Below are 14,593 nucleotides of genomic sequence, written 5' to 3'. Positions count from 1 at the left end.
GGGCGGTCCGCGCCGTCCCTCACCACCCACATCCCCAGCCTCCTCCCGTCCCGCCTCACCGCGCCCTCCCGCGCAGCGCCCCATTGCAGGTCTCGGGGAACCCACGGCATCATCCCGGTGCTGCGGGCAGAGAGGGATGGGAACCCCCATCGACTGCACAGGCTTTGCGCGGAAGGTGGCGGAGGGACTGTCCGCGAGTTTGCGGCGGGCAGTCAACGCCAGGCGCCGAGAGCCGTGGGACTCATCTCCCGTGGAGCCAGGGCCGGCTCAGCCACCCCATCGTCCCTCTCGGGAGGTTAAACTCACCTGATTAAAGGCTAACCCGACGGAGAAGCGCTCCTACCTGCGCTGCGTTTTTGGCTCAGCTATTTGCGTGGGGCTTGGGCGGCCCGGCTGCGCGGACGCCCTGCGAGCGTCTGGCCGGCTCTTTTCGCTGCCGCTCTCCGGCATCCCCAGCTCACTTTTCACATCAAATAGGCCATTAACTTTTGATCCTGGCTGTTACATTCCAGGTTTCCCAGCGATGTTTCCTGCATACTGAGCCCCCCCGCCCCCACTTCTGTCGCACTTTGCATTTAAACACCACCCGGTAGATATGAATTTCTGTCGAAAATGTAATTTTGAACATATGCACTCATTCGTCTCTTCGCACTTGGCCTCACATCGAAATCCCTCTCGGAGGAGGGACCTAACATTTTAGAGCCCCAGAAGAGTGTTAAATTTTTGGCTTGCTTACATCTTTCAGCGACCGAGCCAGAACGAGACCTATTAAAACACTGACTAATGCCTGCGAAGACAATTTCCATAACTTCAAAGCCCTTACGCGACTATTGGCAATGGCTGCGTTTAAGCGCTGCAAAGAGCAAAGGGATACGTTAGCTATTCCCGTTTAGAACGTTATTAAGCGGGAGCAGTGACTCAATCTTCAACGGAATAGGCTTTGGGTTTTTGGGTTTCTTTTCCTCATGTGATCTCCTAGTTTCCTCTCTTGTTTGTAGGAAGCCACTCGAATGACCGAACGTAGTGCTGAAGGAGAACTTCCAGGGTGCTACAGGGGGTCCTCTTTGCGAGACAGCGGGTCGGCCCACCGTGGGTGGAAGGGGGTGATTTCACGCATGGTTGCACCCCAGTCCCTGCCCATCAGCCGCTTCCCCGAAACCTCGCTGCGGGGGGCCGAGGCGGCGGAGCTCCGGGGTAGGTCCCTGCCACGTCCCTTGGAACATCACTCAGGGGCCCCGTGTCCCTTGTGGGACCTCAAGCCCGGAAAATGCCGTCAAAGCAGTCAGGGAGGGGAGTGTTCAAAACACCGGGCTCAGCATCCCCAGCCCGGTCCGCGCTGCCTAAGGCCCGCGGAGGCGGCGAACGCGGATCGGCTGGGGCAGCTGCGGCCGAGAGGCACCGCTTCTCCCTACTCCCTCGTTTCTTCCTAGCACGTTTGCAATGTCAAATTTCATCGTGGGATAATATTTACTTAAAATTCGTCGTTTCGTTAAGGTTTTGTTGTGTTTTTTTTTTTTTTAAATAAATTCGCCTCCTGGAATATTTCCAAATGTGTGTTCAGAAGGGGCTTGAACAAACTCGGAGAAGGTAATCTTAAATTCAAGCGTTTTCCCCCAGATATCTAAGGATGATACTTTTTCTTATTAACTTGTCGGAAATGTGTTGCAATGCCTTTGTATAATTTTATTCATTAACGGAATACTATTATTTTCTCATCGTTACAATAAATACTTGCCTTGTGAATTACTATTTTCTTCGAAGACATTTGAACCTCCTGTTACAAAAACAATTTTTCTTGAATATATTGAGAAATTTTCTTTATTGATCTTAGTGAGGATATAGTAATGACAGATAAGCAAGACTTACATTGTCAGCAAAGTGGTTAAATTACACGGACCAGCCTCTCGGACTGCTAGGAGCTGAATCAAGCCATAATATTCTAAAGGAAAATGAGGAACATGAAATATATACAGGTTTTCCAAGATCCCAAAATAGAACACCTTTAATTAAACTTCTGTACCTGAAATTTACAATAGTGACTGTACTTAACTACTTTCTCAAGTGGTCTCATGTACAGTAATGCACAAGTCCATGTTTGTAGAATATGACATTAAACAAAAGGATTGTCACTCTGAATGGTTCAGCCTCCCATTCATACCTGTGTTATGTACACAGGTTTCTCATTTCAGGCCTTTATTGATGAAGAACCTCATCCACAAATGTGGAGAGAGCAAAGCTAAGGGTATTATTCCACTGCACGTGGAATATTAATTTTTAAAATCTTAATGAACTACGGCAAAATCAAAATTACCAGACAGTTTAAAATACAAAGTAGGATTACATTGATAATCTACTTTATAATCTGGTTTTAGCCAGTTATTTCATGAAGGAAACCTCTGTAAATCCATGTATTCATAAATAGCTCGGTGGGTAGTTTCATTAAAATTACAAACACAAGTGTCTACAGTATTAGATCTTAGAAAGCATTAAAAAATTATCTCCAGATACTGAAAAAAAAAAGTGCTCAAAACTCACTGGAAGTCTGAGGGACTTCCATCAGTGACCTGGGGAGCTGTGGGAAGTTTTTATCTGCAGACACACAATTAGCAGATTATGAATCCGGAAGATATCTTATCTGCTCCTCCACACAATGCTAAGTTGCTGTTTTCCCCATCTCCCTCCATTGTCATTAGTTTCAGACAACTCCTTATCAAGAAGATAATGACAAAGTAATGGAGTATTGGGGGGAGGGGGGAATGAGCAGCACAGCAGAGGGAGAAATATTTAAAATTATATTTAAATCATCACATCACATGGAAGATAACAAATATTGGAGGTGTTGAAAACATAAACATTACAGATGAAAATGGTTTCTTTTGGGGAGTTAAAGAAAACATAACCAAGAGTTAGAAGAGATAGATTAATGTTTGAATGGACTATTTGTTATTTGTCTTCTCCTGGATCTTCTAAAGGAGTAGGTGAAGGTCTGTTATATGTGGCTTGCCAACATGGCATTATGGGTGCCAGTTTGTACGGGATCCCAGTAGCATCTGTCTCAGGTTCCATTAGAAGCTACTACACACCATTTGAATCTTGTATTTTTTCATAGTAATAAAAATTTTGCTTTTAATTACATCTAGATGTAGCTGTGGATGGCATCTGACCCTGGAACTGAAAAGCTCAGTTTTATTTGTCCTTCTTTGCATGGATAAGTGAGGTTTATACTCATGGCAGTGCTTTTGTTCATAACATAATGCCCATCTGTGACTGAAGGAATCTGAAAAGACTCTGAGGCAGACAAAAGGATGTCTACTGACTAAGGAGGTCCCATTTTATACTCCTTTTCTAGTATGATACTTAAGTAAAACATATTTTAGAAACTGAATGTATGCTTAAGTTGCTTCTAGAAAGTTAAATCCAAGTGCTGGAATTTTTTTCTCATCAGGGCAAGGTAAGCAGCATGCTCTAGCAGACCCGACACATAATGAAAATGCCACACTGATATGACACAACAATGTCCCCAGTAATGAAATCAAATACTTGAGTCTGTAAAACCATGCTGTGTTCTTGAGCAATGAATTTCATATTTGGATCACTCAATTGAAAGAAGTATAAAGACAGCTCCCTACTGCCAAAGTATCTGAGGAGGTTACAGAATGCTGTTTATTCCAGCTAGTGTCTGGAATAAATTATGTTCAAGAAATTGGCTCCTGATACTCCTGCTTCAGATGAGAATTTGTAAAGAGTGCTAAGTCCTAACACTGGCCAAACCATGGGCTTCATTAGGATTTGCCATTCATCATACCTGCCAGGAGCTCTCAGAGCTGGAGACGTGCTTATTTTGAGGAGTGAAAGAATAACAGAAAAGAAACTGTTTACCTTGGAGCTACTGTCAGTTCTCAAAGGCATTGGTCTTTCGAATTTCAGGGCTCTGAGCTGTCAGTCCTAATATGCTTTCTTAGTATTCCTACAGAAATTCATTAGCTACACAAGGAAGACCCACACTGGTTTTAGATGACGCTATCAGTCGAGTAAGTCACGTAACATTTTGGAGGTTTCTATTCCAGGTAAGGGGATAATGGCAGCAAGTGACCTGACAGCTCTTAGTGTGGGAGAGTTTTCACAACTGGGTTTTACTCCAGTGGCAACAGCAGATGCTTGACGACTCATGAGACTGGACTCTAGGAAGCAGGATGGCGATCTGACTGCTATTTTAAACATTTTGATGTATAAGCTGTGTTTATCAATCACCTATTGTGAATGGTAATTATGTTGATTTTTTACTCAGTGCCCAACTCTTATATAGGCTTCACTTGATTCTTCTCACAACATAACAGCTCAAAATCCTGCAGAAGGGGAAAGCCAACAGAAACACTGTAAAGCCAAACCTAAGGCAACCCACATCACTTATCACCATAGTGTCCAAGGTTTCCTATAGGAAGGAGATCTGCTCTTTTACTTCATAAGGTAGGTTCATGGCTCTCATGAGAGCACAGTCCTTCTTAGGGCTGCATTGCCAGCACTCTTACATGCCTGTGCAACATTTACCCTCACACTGGAACTGACGTTCACATTTTATTCTGAGGTATCCAACCCAAAAATAAGAGCATCCCTCGGGACTTAGATGTGCTCCAGCAGAGACCTTAAATATTTTAGGTTTGTGTATAACTTTTGAATACTCTACTACTTGTTCAAAATTAGTAAATACCTAGGAAATGTGAATCTTTGAATTTTTTTATCAACAAGGTTTCTAGGTGAAAAAGGACAGAATTCGGACATATGTTTAGCCTTACACCTGACTTTGAAGAAAGGCTTCATCATAGAGTGGACAGTCAACAACCTGTTCAAAGACTGTAAATTTCTGAAGAAACCGCTCTGTACAGTGTAGAATTTAGGCTGCACATGTCTATCCCATGAGTCCAGGACAAAGTATGTTGCAGAGATGCTGTTTTTCATTTTGCTTTCAGAGATTTTTATGGATCCACATACGCTCTTCTCCATTTCATATTCCACTAGAAGGGAGCAAGTGGACCTGTGACTTCACCTTTCTCGAGGCTTTCTTATAACCTGTGAATGACAATTTTTACAACCCATAGATGACATTCTCCCCTCAAGTATGTTAGGGCAATTTAATCTGCTTCCTTGCAGAATAAAAATCCATTATTTCCAATCATTGTGGGTCAAGGTAAATTTAATGGGAATTAGAGTAAACTCTGTTTAATATATTAAAATTATGTTGAAGTAGAAGTAGTATAATGAAAAATTAAAAGAATATATACATATAGACATCCCATATTTGGCAAGTCAAAGTACAGCCCAGTGGATTCATTTAAGATCAAAAGAATGTGGACTCGATCTCTGTTTGTCTGTTTGTACATGGCCCCATGCATGACATTTTAATTAACTCTCACCCTTTAATTTACAGGACTGTTACACTGGAGAAGAAACAAGTGGGGGAAGAAACCCTTAAAACTGTTAAAAAGTAAGAATGTCTTCCATGTTACTTGGGTCCTTAGGACTAGATATCTGAGTGATTTAAATGGCATGGATTGTATATATAAAGTTAAGGAAGATCATAAATGCTTGTGGGAACATAATTTCAGTTTCTCTAAATCTGGAGATATGTTTTTTACTTTCTGAAAATTGGCATACAAGGACACTGAGAAGAGCTGGAAAAGTAAACAGTGGAAGAGTACGTACTGAAGAAAAAGAAGTGGAATAGAAGAGCTTGAAGAAATGGCAACTTTTTTTTTCTTCTGGTTTAAGGAAGAAGAAAGGAAGGAGAAGGTCTGGCTGCAGTGTTTGTAATTACAGTACAAGTAAAAACAAAAATATTCAGCAGTTATGCTTGCTTCCATGTGTGGGCCAGGTTGCCAAACTGAGCAGGGCATTAATGCACGTTATACTAGGGTGCCCGTGCTTCATGCAGGTTCTAAGTTCACGTCTCCAGTATGGGGAAGCAAAGAGAATGTTCTACAACTGTTCTGCGGTGACTTCGTACCTAGACTATAAGCCACAAGGAATCTGACCCATGCTTTCTCTCTTCATGGCTAATGAGGAGAGGTGGATGCATACAAGCTCGGATTTTACAGATGATCCGAGGTCTGCGGGGTCAGGTGCCATATGCACAGCACAGCACTTCTCCCAGTGCAGCATTCCCACGCAGTCCTTGACACCTTGACTCATTCTGTGCCTTCGCCAAGAAGGGCAGCGATGGATTTCCCAGCGCGGTGAAGAGCGGTGTCAGACAAGCCCCTGCGGCTGGGGGATGCTGCCGGTACCCTCCCGACTGCCTGCCCTGCGCCCCGGCGCTGCCAAGGCAGTGACGGAGCCGCCAGCTAGGCTTGGGGGTGTGTAACCTGCAGCCGTCCCTGACGTTTCGGCAGCGCCGCAGGAAGCCGGGATTCCTCAGGGCCCATCCTTTCCTCGCTAACAACACCCTAAGTCTTAAAAATAAAACAAATTTTTAAAAAAGCGGAGGGTAGTGGGGTGGTAATGGGGGGAGGCCGGCGGTGCTCTCCGTGTACCGAGAGCGGCTGCAGCGGGCGCCGCGGCCGGGCAGGCGCGGTGCTGCCCCGGGCGAGGCGGCGGCGGCGGCGGCGGCGGCGGCGGCGGGAGGAGGAGGAGGAGGAGGAGGAGGCGGTCGGTCGGTCCAGCCGCTCCAGGGAAGTTTCCTCGCCGCCGCCTCCCCGAAACCCCTCCCCGCCAAGCGCGGGTCCGCGCTCCTCGCAACTTACCACCGGGCGCCGCTCCTGGGGAGCCGCCGGGCCCGCAACACCGCCCCGGAGGCCCCGCGGAGTAAGTGCGCGCCGAGCCGAGCCGAGCCGAGCCGAGCCGAGCCGTGCTGTGCCGAGCCGAGCCGAGCCGAGCCGAGCCGTGCCGTGACGCCGAGCCGAGCCGAGCCGAGCCGAGCCGAGCGGAGCCGAGCCGAGCCGTGCCGAGCCGTTACGTGACGCGCCGAGCCGAGCCGAGCCGAGCCGTGCCAAGCCGAGCCGGGCGGTGGGGCCGTGTCCGCCGCCCCCACAGCCGCGCGGTGCCGCACACGTGGGTGCGGCGGGGCCGGGCGGGAGGCGCCGGCTCAGCCCCAGCACCGCGGGCGGGTGCGCGGGCGCGCAGCGGGTCTGGCGGCGGGGAGGGAGGGGCGAGGCTGCGGGAGCTCCGGCGTGGGAGGGGAAGGGGCGGCAGAGGCGGCTGGACCGGCGCCGCGGGAGCCTCCGGTGCCGGCCGGCGGGCGCTGCGGCGCGTCGGCAGCGCTGAACGCGCCTGTTTGCTGTCAGAGGTTAAAAATCTATGGTCACCTGGCTGCGGGGTGAGCGTGTCCGCCGTCACCCTGTTCCCCGGGGATGCCCGGCTGTGGGCACGGCAAGTGTCAGGGGAGGTGTCCGGGCCCCCGGCAAGGAGCGGGCAACTCCTTCTCCGACGGACGGGGAAAGCAAGCCGATGCCGGGACACCGACGGCAATCCCACCGACCGCGACCGCCCCGGTGTCCCGGTGTCCTGCTGGAGCGGCCGCCTCCCCACCGAGAGTCCGCTGGCTGGCTGCCTCCAGCGGGTCGGGGAAAGACAGGAGGGAAAGACGGAGGGAAAGGAGGGAAAGACGGAGAGGAAGGACTGTCCTCTCCCATCTCCGCTCCCGCATCCCAGCACCTTGGGAGGAGAGTGCTGAGCATCGGCGGCAGGGAAGGGGTGCACCCACAGGTGCTAGCTAGCTTTCTGGGGTACTTATTTCTCCTGCCGTCACCTAAGCCCTTCAAAAAGATGGGTGGATATGACTAGTTCTGAGATGGTTTTAGTCTGTGTTGTTCGTCTTGGAATTAAAGCTTTTTTTTTTCTGGAAATACTCTGTTCTTTAAAACTAATTAAATAGGCAATTTTTCTATCACAAAGTCAAAGATCAGAGTTTTCTTCAATTATTAAAATATAACATCAAGCTTCACACTCTCCCTTTTTTTTTTCTCTTAGGCTCCTAGGAACAGTGTTGTGTTTGAATTACGAAGAGTACCCATTGACTTTTAGTATCAAAACACTGTCATGGTTACATATGCTCTAGCAAAATGCAGTATGAATGGTAGCACCAGACAGTTGCTACGTTTGAAGACTCACACTTTCCATAGTCTTTAAAATAAAAATATGGTTATAAGAAGGGAAAAAGGTCATTCAGTGCTATAAGAAGTTCTTTAAAAAGAGTGGTGTGTGGAAAGTCCCTATGAAACAATTTCCAGATTAGAGCTGTTCATTCTTTGCCAAAGGCTGTGTAAGCATGAACCATAATGAGGGTGGTTGTAGGATCACGGAGTAGTCGTGGAGCAGGTAGTCCAGCTGCATCAGAAAGTTAGAGACAGAAGGGCAATATGTATGGAAATGTCCCCAGTTGAGGACTGCAGCTCATGGAGGTAGCTGGCATGTCTTCTGAAGGCTAGTCTAGATACATTTCTCCCAAACCTTTGTTCTAGCTTGCACACAACTTATTTTACCATAGATTTCAGTGTAAGGTAAATGTGAGTATATGTGTTCTTCAACAACCAATAAAATGTATGATCTACTCTTTCTTAATGATTCACCAGTCTTCAGAATTGTAGAAATTGTAATAGCATTGATAAAAATGTTTATAGCCCATATGAATAGAAACCAAGTCACTGGTTCCTGATGGCTGTGTTATTTATTCCAGGCCTGATGTTTCATTCCTAATTTTCTTCATTAGGTACATCTTCTCATGTAAACTGAATCATAAAAAGTGCAGGAAGAAAAAGGAGGAAGCAAGTCACTCTTTTTTCTGTGGCTCTGTCCTCCGTGTGCTGCAAAATCTGTCACTATGGGCAAGGTGAGGGATGGGCTCTGGCAGGAGAATTGTAAATTTTTCAGAGGTCATTTGAACAGTTTCTACAAGTCAGCTGGAAACTGGGGCCTCTTACATCCTGTGCATTTTGAGAATTTTAGGTTATTTTCTTTGTTTCTTTCATTCAATTACTTAATTATAGAATCCAAAAATATTATTGCTCAAAATAACCTTTCCCCCTAGATTTAGAGAGAGGGAGAGTGATACAAAATTAAGAGTTTAAATTGAGTTAAGAGGCTTGAGGTTTCTTCCTTCCTCTCATTTTTTCTCTTTTTATCTTTGACTGTTTAATCTGATATACCAAACATCATAAGATAATGATTTCTCAAATGTCTGGACACTTTTAATGCTAATCCTACTGCATGGCCATAGGAAGTAAAATATGAGTTTACCATTGAATTCTGTGATATGGGTCAAGCTACCAAAGAAAAGGCTTTAGTGGTTGGACCAAGTAAGATTTGCCCAGGTTGGATGGTGTGATGGTGAGCTGTGGCTGCCTGGGTGGGACACCTGCAGGGGCAAATTCCTGGGGAAGCCTGAGGGCAGCTGCTGCCCATACCCCGGGCAAGCCCCAGGTGTGTAGGCAGTGCAGACACCGAGTGCCCCAGTTTGCCCAGGGCCCCCACTGTGCTGGGCTGCCTGGAAAAATCACAGAGGTGAACTCCCGCCCTCTGAGGTGGGTCTGCATTTTTGCAGCTCCCCTTATAATGAAGTGAGCTAGGAGAAAGCTCTTTTTATTTATAAGAGCGGAAATTGTGTGTAAAGTCCTTAAAATCAAGGAGGCCGCAGCCGGGTACTTCGTATGCTTTTAAAAGCTTTTCCAACTTGAAGTTGTTTCTCTGTCCTTCCCATGCTGTTTCCATAAGTGAGTCACACCTACTGCTACTTTAGGCAATTGGCCTAATTCCTGAAATTTGTGAACTTTAATTTCGCAGTTCAATAGGTTGAGCTCTTTATCATCTGAATATTGACGGGGATTGCATGGTGTTGTGTGAATAAAATTTTCTTCATCTTTTAGGTTATACTGTTCGCAGAGGAAATGGAAACATTATGTTCAGAATGTCGATGTAGTTCATTCTTCACTTTCTCCTTTATTATGATAATATTTATAATAGCTATAACATTATTTGATAAATGAAACATTCTTTTTAATAATAATTGTAAAAATCGTGTTCTATGGATAAGAATCATTGTCTGTTACATTTTTCACACTTAATATATTACTAAAGTCAGTAATATATTACAATAAAGTTCTATTTTGAGCTGTGATGGTGAAAATATTACAAGACTATTAGGATAAGCAAACTTGTAAGAAGTGTGGCTGTTGCTAGAGAACAGACCAATTTAATGACTTAACTTCAGCTGTGCTGTGCTCTTGCGTGTTTTGGTTTTTTCATAAATGTATATAAAATTCATTCTCTTTGATACATAGTTTAGAGACATGGAGAACTGAAACTACATACTGCTGTTTAACTTAACTCTGTGCGTTTTTTGCTGACAAAAAACACATAATGTATCTTTGTGTAGTTATGTAAGCAGAACCTATTTATCTAGGTTCCAAATCCTTAAGTTTTCAGGTTTTATTATGTTAAAAATTATGAGTTACTGAATTCATTTTCATGAACACAGAGTCTGGAAGAAATCAGAGGAAAAGCATGTAATCTGTCAAGCAAAAGGTATGACACAGTTGAACAAACCAGTATTTTAAAATGTTTTTTAGCATTATTTTCCAGGGAACTGGGAGTCCTATAAATGCTCTTACAATAATTTCCTTCTCTTCCCCTATAATATGTAATATTCCAATTCCAATTGTCAAAATTTGGCAACAATTTATTGGTGGGGATTTAGTTTCATAAGGAGTGACTGCGGGGTAGAGAAGAGAGAGAGGTTCCAATCAGTACCTCCTCCCCTGACCCACTCAGAGCAGGGATGGCCCCAAAGGGAGCTGGGCAACACCTTCCCAGGAATTACCCCCTGAGAGGCAGCAGCTTGAGGATGTAGCACAGAAGGATGAAGGAAAGCTGGCTTCATTGTTACGTAACTACAGTATCCCCTCTGCTTCAAAATTAACTTTCAGTTAGTGAATTGAGGGTATTTCTGGTCACCATGGATCAGGCTTCACATGGTATTTAGGTGACTAAAGGTGCAGCTGGGTGTTTACTGTAATTCATAAGAGTGCTTGCAGTATAAACAGACAAACAAATGTAGGTGCTTAAGCTGATAGGGTGCCTTTTAAATATCCCACTGGATCTTGAATTGACAGATTTTCAGTGATACAGCCTTCTGGTTTTCTCAGTCTTAGGACCATTCAAGCTCTATCATTTGTACTTAACAAAGAATGGATGAGATTCCATTCTCATAGATGAGTCCAAATGAAGAAAATAGACTACTTGCACCTACTAGTTAAATTTACAGCTATTTCATTCATTACTGCATGGTGAAAAGCAGAAGTATTTGTAGGTATTGATCTCTTGTAAAGATTGAAAATAAGATGCATCTTGTGGTATGTAAATGTTGGGATTTACCAATGAAAATTTTGGTTGACCTTGAGAGGTAGGAATGTTTTCTTATCGTGTGGTAGTTAAAGAAGAGAGCAGCAACCTTAGCATTACTGATGGTGATGTGAGGACGGTCACTGCTATGCACATTCTATTCGTGGTGAATCTGTTGTGAAATCTGGAAGTGGCACTCACACAGAGACACTGGAGACATGGCTCTGTGCCACAGAAGGGCATCTACACTGCTCCCAAGGGTAGGGTGAGTTCAGAGGCGATTTGGTGGTTCTCACAGAGCATGGGGCTTCAACTGACCCTAACCGTGCACTGGGGTCCCCCGCACTGGAGGATGCCAAGACTTTGGCCTGTGCCTTTCCCTGTTGAGCATTAGCTTTCCATAGCCAGGATGACTCCCTTACAACCATGCTTTCTGTAACCCATCCTATTTGGGTGTGTTTTTCTGCTCTCCGGGATGCTGTGGCTTCCACTGCTGAAAATACTGCTGGTACTCTTTCTTACTTGAATGCTTTTGCCAGCTTGGGGGAGGCCTAGGCTTTAATGAAGGTTGTTACAATTTCAGACTCAAATGTATCTGATTTATTCAAAAAAGGAAAAGAAGTTAAAAAAATTGTTAAACTTAAACCTTTAACTGAGAGGAAAATTACTCTAATTGATCTGTATAAACCTTAAAACTTTTACATGTGACTTGTATTAATTATAACTAGAAATTTTTTATTTTTTTGTGCTGAATTCTGCAGAAGCAGTACAGTTGTTTGTTGTTAGACCACAAACTTTTATGGACTGCATATATTTTACAAACTACTTTAAAAGCTCATGTAAAATAATAAGTAATGCCCTCCCTTTAATCTGAAATTATAATAGGTGTAGAAAGACTTCTTAAAGCACATATGTAATTACTACTCATTGGAAACATTGTACAGAACCACACGGGTTGAAAGAAAGCTTTGTTTGTAAAGCATCTTACACTTCTTTCCTGAAGTAGGTAAGTATTCCAGTTGCATGTTATGATTCGTAGCTCAACATTTTTCTTGTATGTATTTCATATTCTTTATTAACCTTGACACTTAGTCTAATACCATTAATCTGTGGATCCCCTCACCTTTTGTAGTGTGCTTGACACATAAAAAGCAGAAAGCAGATTTATTGCTCAAAGAAATTACAACAAAGGAATAGGCTGTTGCATTCTGGTTTTGTTCTTTGTTAATGATACATAAATAAAACGAGGGAAATTGTAACTTTTTGATGATAAAGATCCCATGAAATGCAAAGAGCGAAGCTGTTTAATCCTTGTTTGAGTCAGAGTTCACCTTATAAATGGTAATTTTATTAATTTTTAAAAGCAAAATATTCCCTTATGTTTTTACCTTAAAAATATTCTGCATTTGCTGTCCTAAATGGTTAGTGTGTTTCTTTTCTGAACAGTTTCAACCTACGTTTCAGATACCAGTAAAGTTGATTCCACTAGGTAGTTTAAACATCATATTAATTTTGTAAGTAATTTAAAAAGTTGCCAGTATAATTTTAACATTGTTCTACAGTATAACTTCCATGTGTATTCAGTATTCAATGAAAAATGTGATCTTTTGCTATGTTTAGAGAGCTCTGCTTTTAGAATAATATTATTGCTTCAAATTTTTATATGTATGTGTGTATCCCACTTTAACCTTTAATGGAGCTTCCCAAAAGAGGCATCCTGTTGGGTGTCTGTGCCAGTGAGATTACAGTCAGAAATCTGGCCATTGCAGGCACCAGGTTTCATAGTTGATGCACATACTCACAAGGTCCTCATTCCTTTTCGCAGTTTAAACCATTCCTGACCATTGGATGCAGGGACACAAAGACTTCATCAAGATAGTTTTTGAAACAGTTATATTTTAGTTTTAGAACCTGTAAAAGTAATGGGAAATTATTTACCTGATTTTTTTCAGGTCTCCAGTCTTATACCATCACTTTTCCCAAGTACTCTGGGACTTAAGAACATTACATTGTCAGGTTTCTTTCTCCACCTCAGGAGAGTTTTCTTTGTATTTGACCATCTCTTCCAATGCTGGGAGAACAGAAAGCTCTTCTGAGCTTGCTGAAATCAGAAACCAGCAGGTTCCCTTAAAAACATGCCGACATCTTTTGCCTTTCTTTATTTCTTCAGGTGGGAATTTTCTGTTATTCTCACCCCACTTTCTCCAAATAGCTGGTCTGAATAATTGTGCCAATCAGGCACAATAATTTTTTTAGGTTGCTTCCACTTGAGGTGAATATCAAGGAGAGTGGACTGTGAAGAACTGCACAAGGACCTTATGAGACAGGTCACTAGACAAAGAAATGACAAATGAAATTCTGCAGAGGTAAATGTGAGCTGCTAAATCTTGAGTAAAATAGTTGTAGCTGTACATGGAAAGTGATGGGCACTGAGCTGACCCTCACCTCTCAGAAATGACATCTTGGCATCTAAGATAATTCCAAGAAAATTTATTCAGTGTTTAGTAATTCCCCCCAAAAATGAATGTTCAGAATTCATAGGAACAAAAAAAAAAGTTTACATGGGTTCAGGAAGAGAATAGATGAGTATTTGAGAGAACTGTACTGAGGGTTGCTAGACAGATGAACTCCATCAGGCTCAGGAAACCCTCTGAACTCAAATGGCAGGAAATTGGGAAAATGTCAGGGAAATGGCATACGCTTGTTCTGTTGTTGCTGTTCTGTGTCCAGTTATGGCTGTTGCTGGGGACAGCACTAGAAGGATTGTTGGTCTGAACCAGTATCGTGGCCCTTGTGTTCTTGTTAGATTTAATGGTGAATGGGAGAAATGTGGCACAAACTTTGTTGTTGAATGCTTCCTTCAAGACAGGCTTACAGTGTGGTAGCAATTTTATAAATGTAATCAGGATTCAAAAAGTAGTAAACATATATGTCTAGGCTGTCACTAATAGCATTTGTCTGGATGTATTTTTTGTGTTTATAGTGCTTCATTCCTACCTTCTTTCTTGCTTCCTTATGCTCTTGAATCTCCTCTGTTAGTCTGGTCCAGCACCCAGTAAGGTTCCTGTGTAGGTAGATGAGACCTCATATTCCCTTATCAGAAACTTAACTTCCCAGTGAACTTAAAACATTAGGGAAAGACTATAATTTTAGGTTTAAATTGATTTTTTAATCTTTATTTTAAAGTTAAAAGTACTCACATAGTGAAAAAAATCTAGATATTTAGTTTATATTACTGACTTAAAAAGTATGAGGTTACTTTGGT

The 14,593-nt window shown here is 43.4% G+C and overlaps 1 long non-coding RNA gene across 1 annotated transcript; it reads right to left on the bottom strand.

The window, feature by feature from the left end:
* Positions 1-1,800: 1,800 nt before the first annotated feature.
* On the bottom strand, positions 1,801-6,827 carry LOC120322971. The gene is made up of 2 exons (XR_005562986.1): positions 6,738-6,827; positions 1,801-6,446 (listed from the first exon to the last, which is right to left on the bottom strand). It is a non-coding gene; the product is annotated as an uncharacterized LOC120322971 (long non-coding RNA).
* Between the last annotated feature and the right edge of the window lie 7,766 nt (positions 6,828-14,593).

The sequence above is a fragment of the Pipra filicauda genome, unplaced genomic scaffold (assembly GCF_003945595.2).
Source record: "Pipra filicauda isolate LSUMZ 115617 unplaced genomic scaffold, ASM394559v2 scaffold177_size2800117_pilon, whole genome shotgun sequence".
Taxonomy (NCBI): Eukaryota; Metazoa; Chordata; class Aves; order Passeriformes; family Pipridae; genus Pipra; species Pipra filicauda.
The sequence above is the reverse complement of the archived record's forward strand: the minus strand, read 5'-3'. Positions and strand labels throughout refer to the sequence as shown.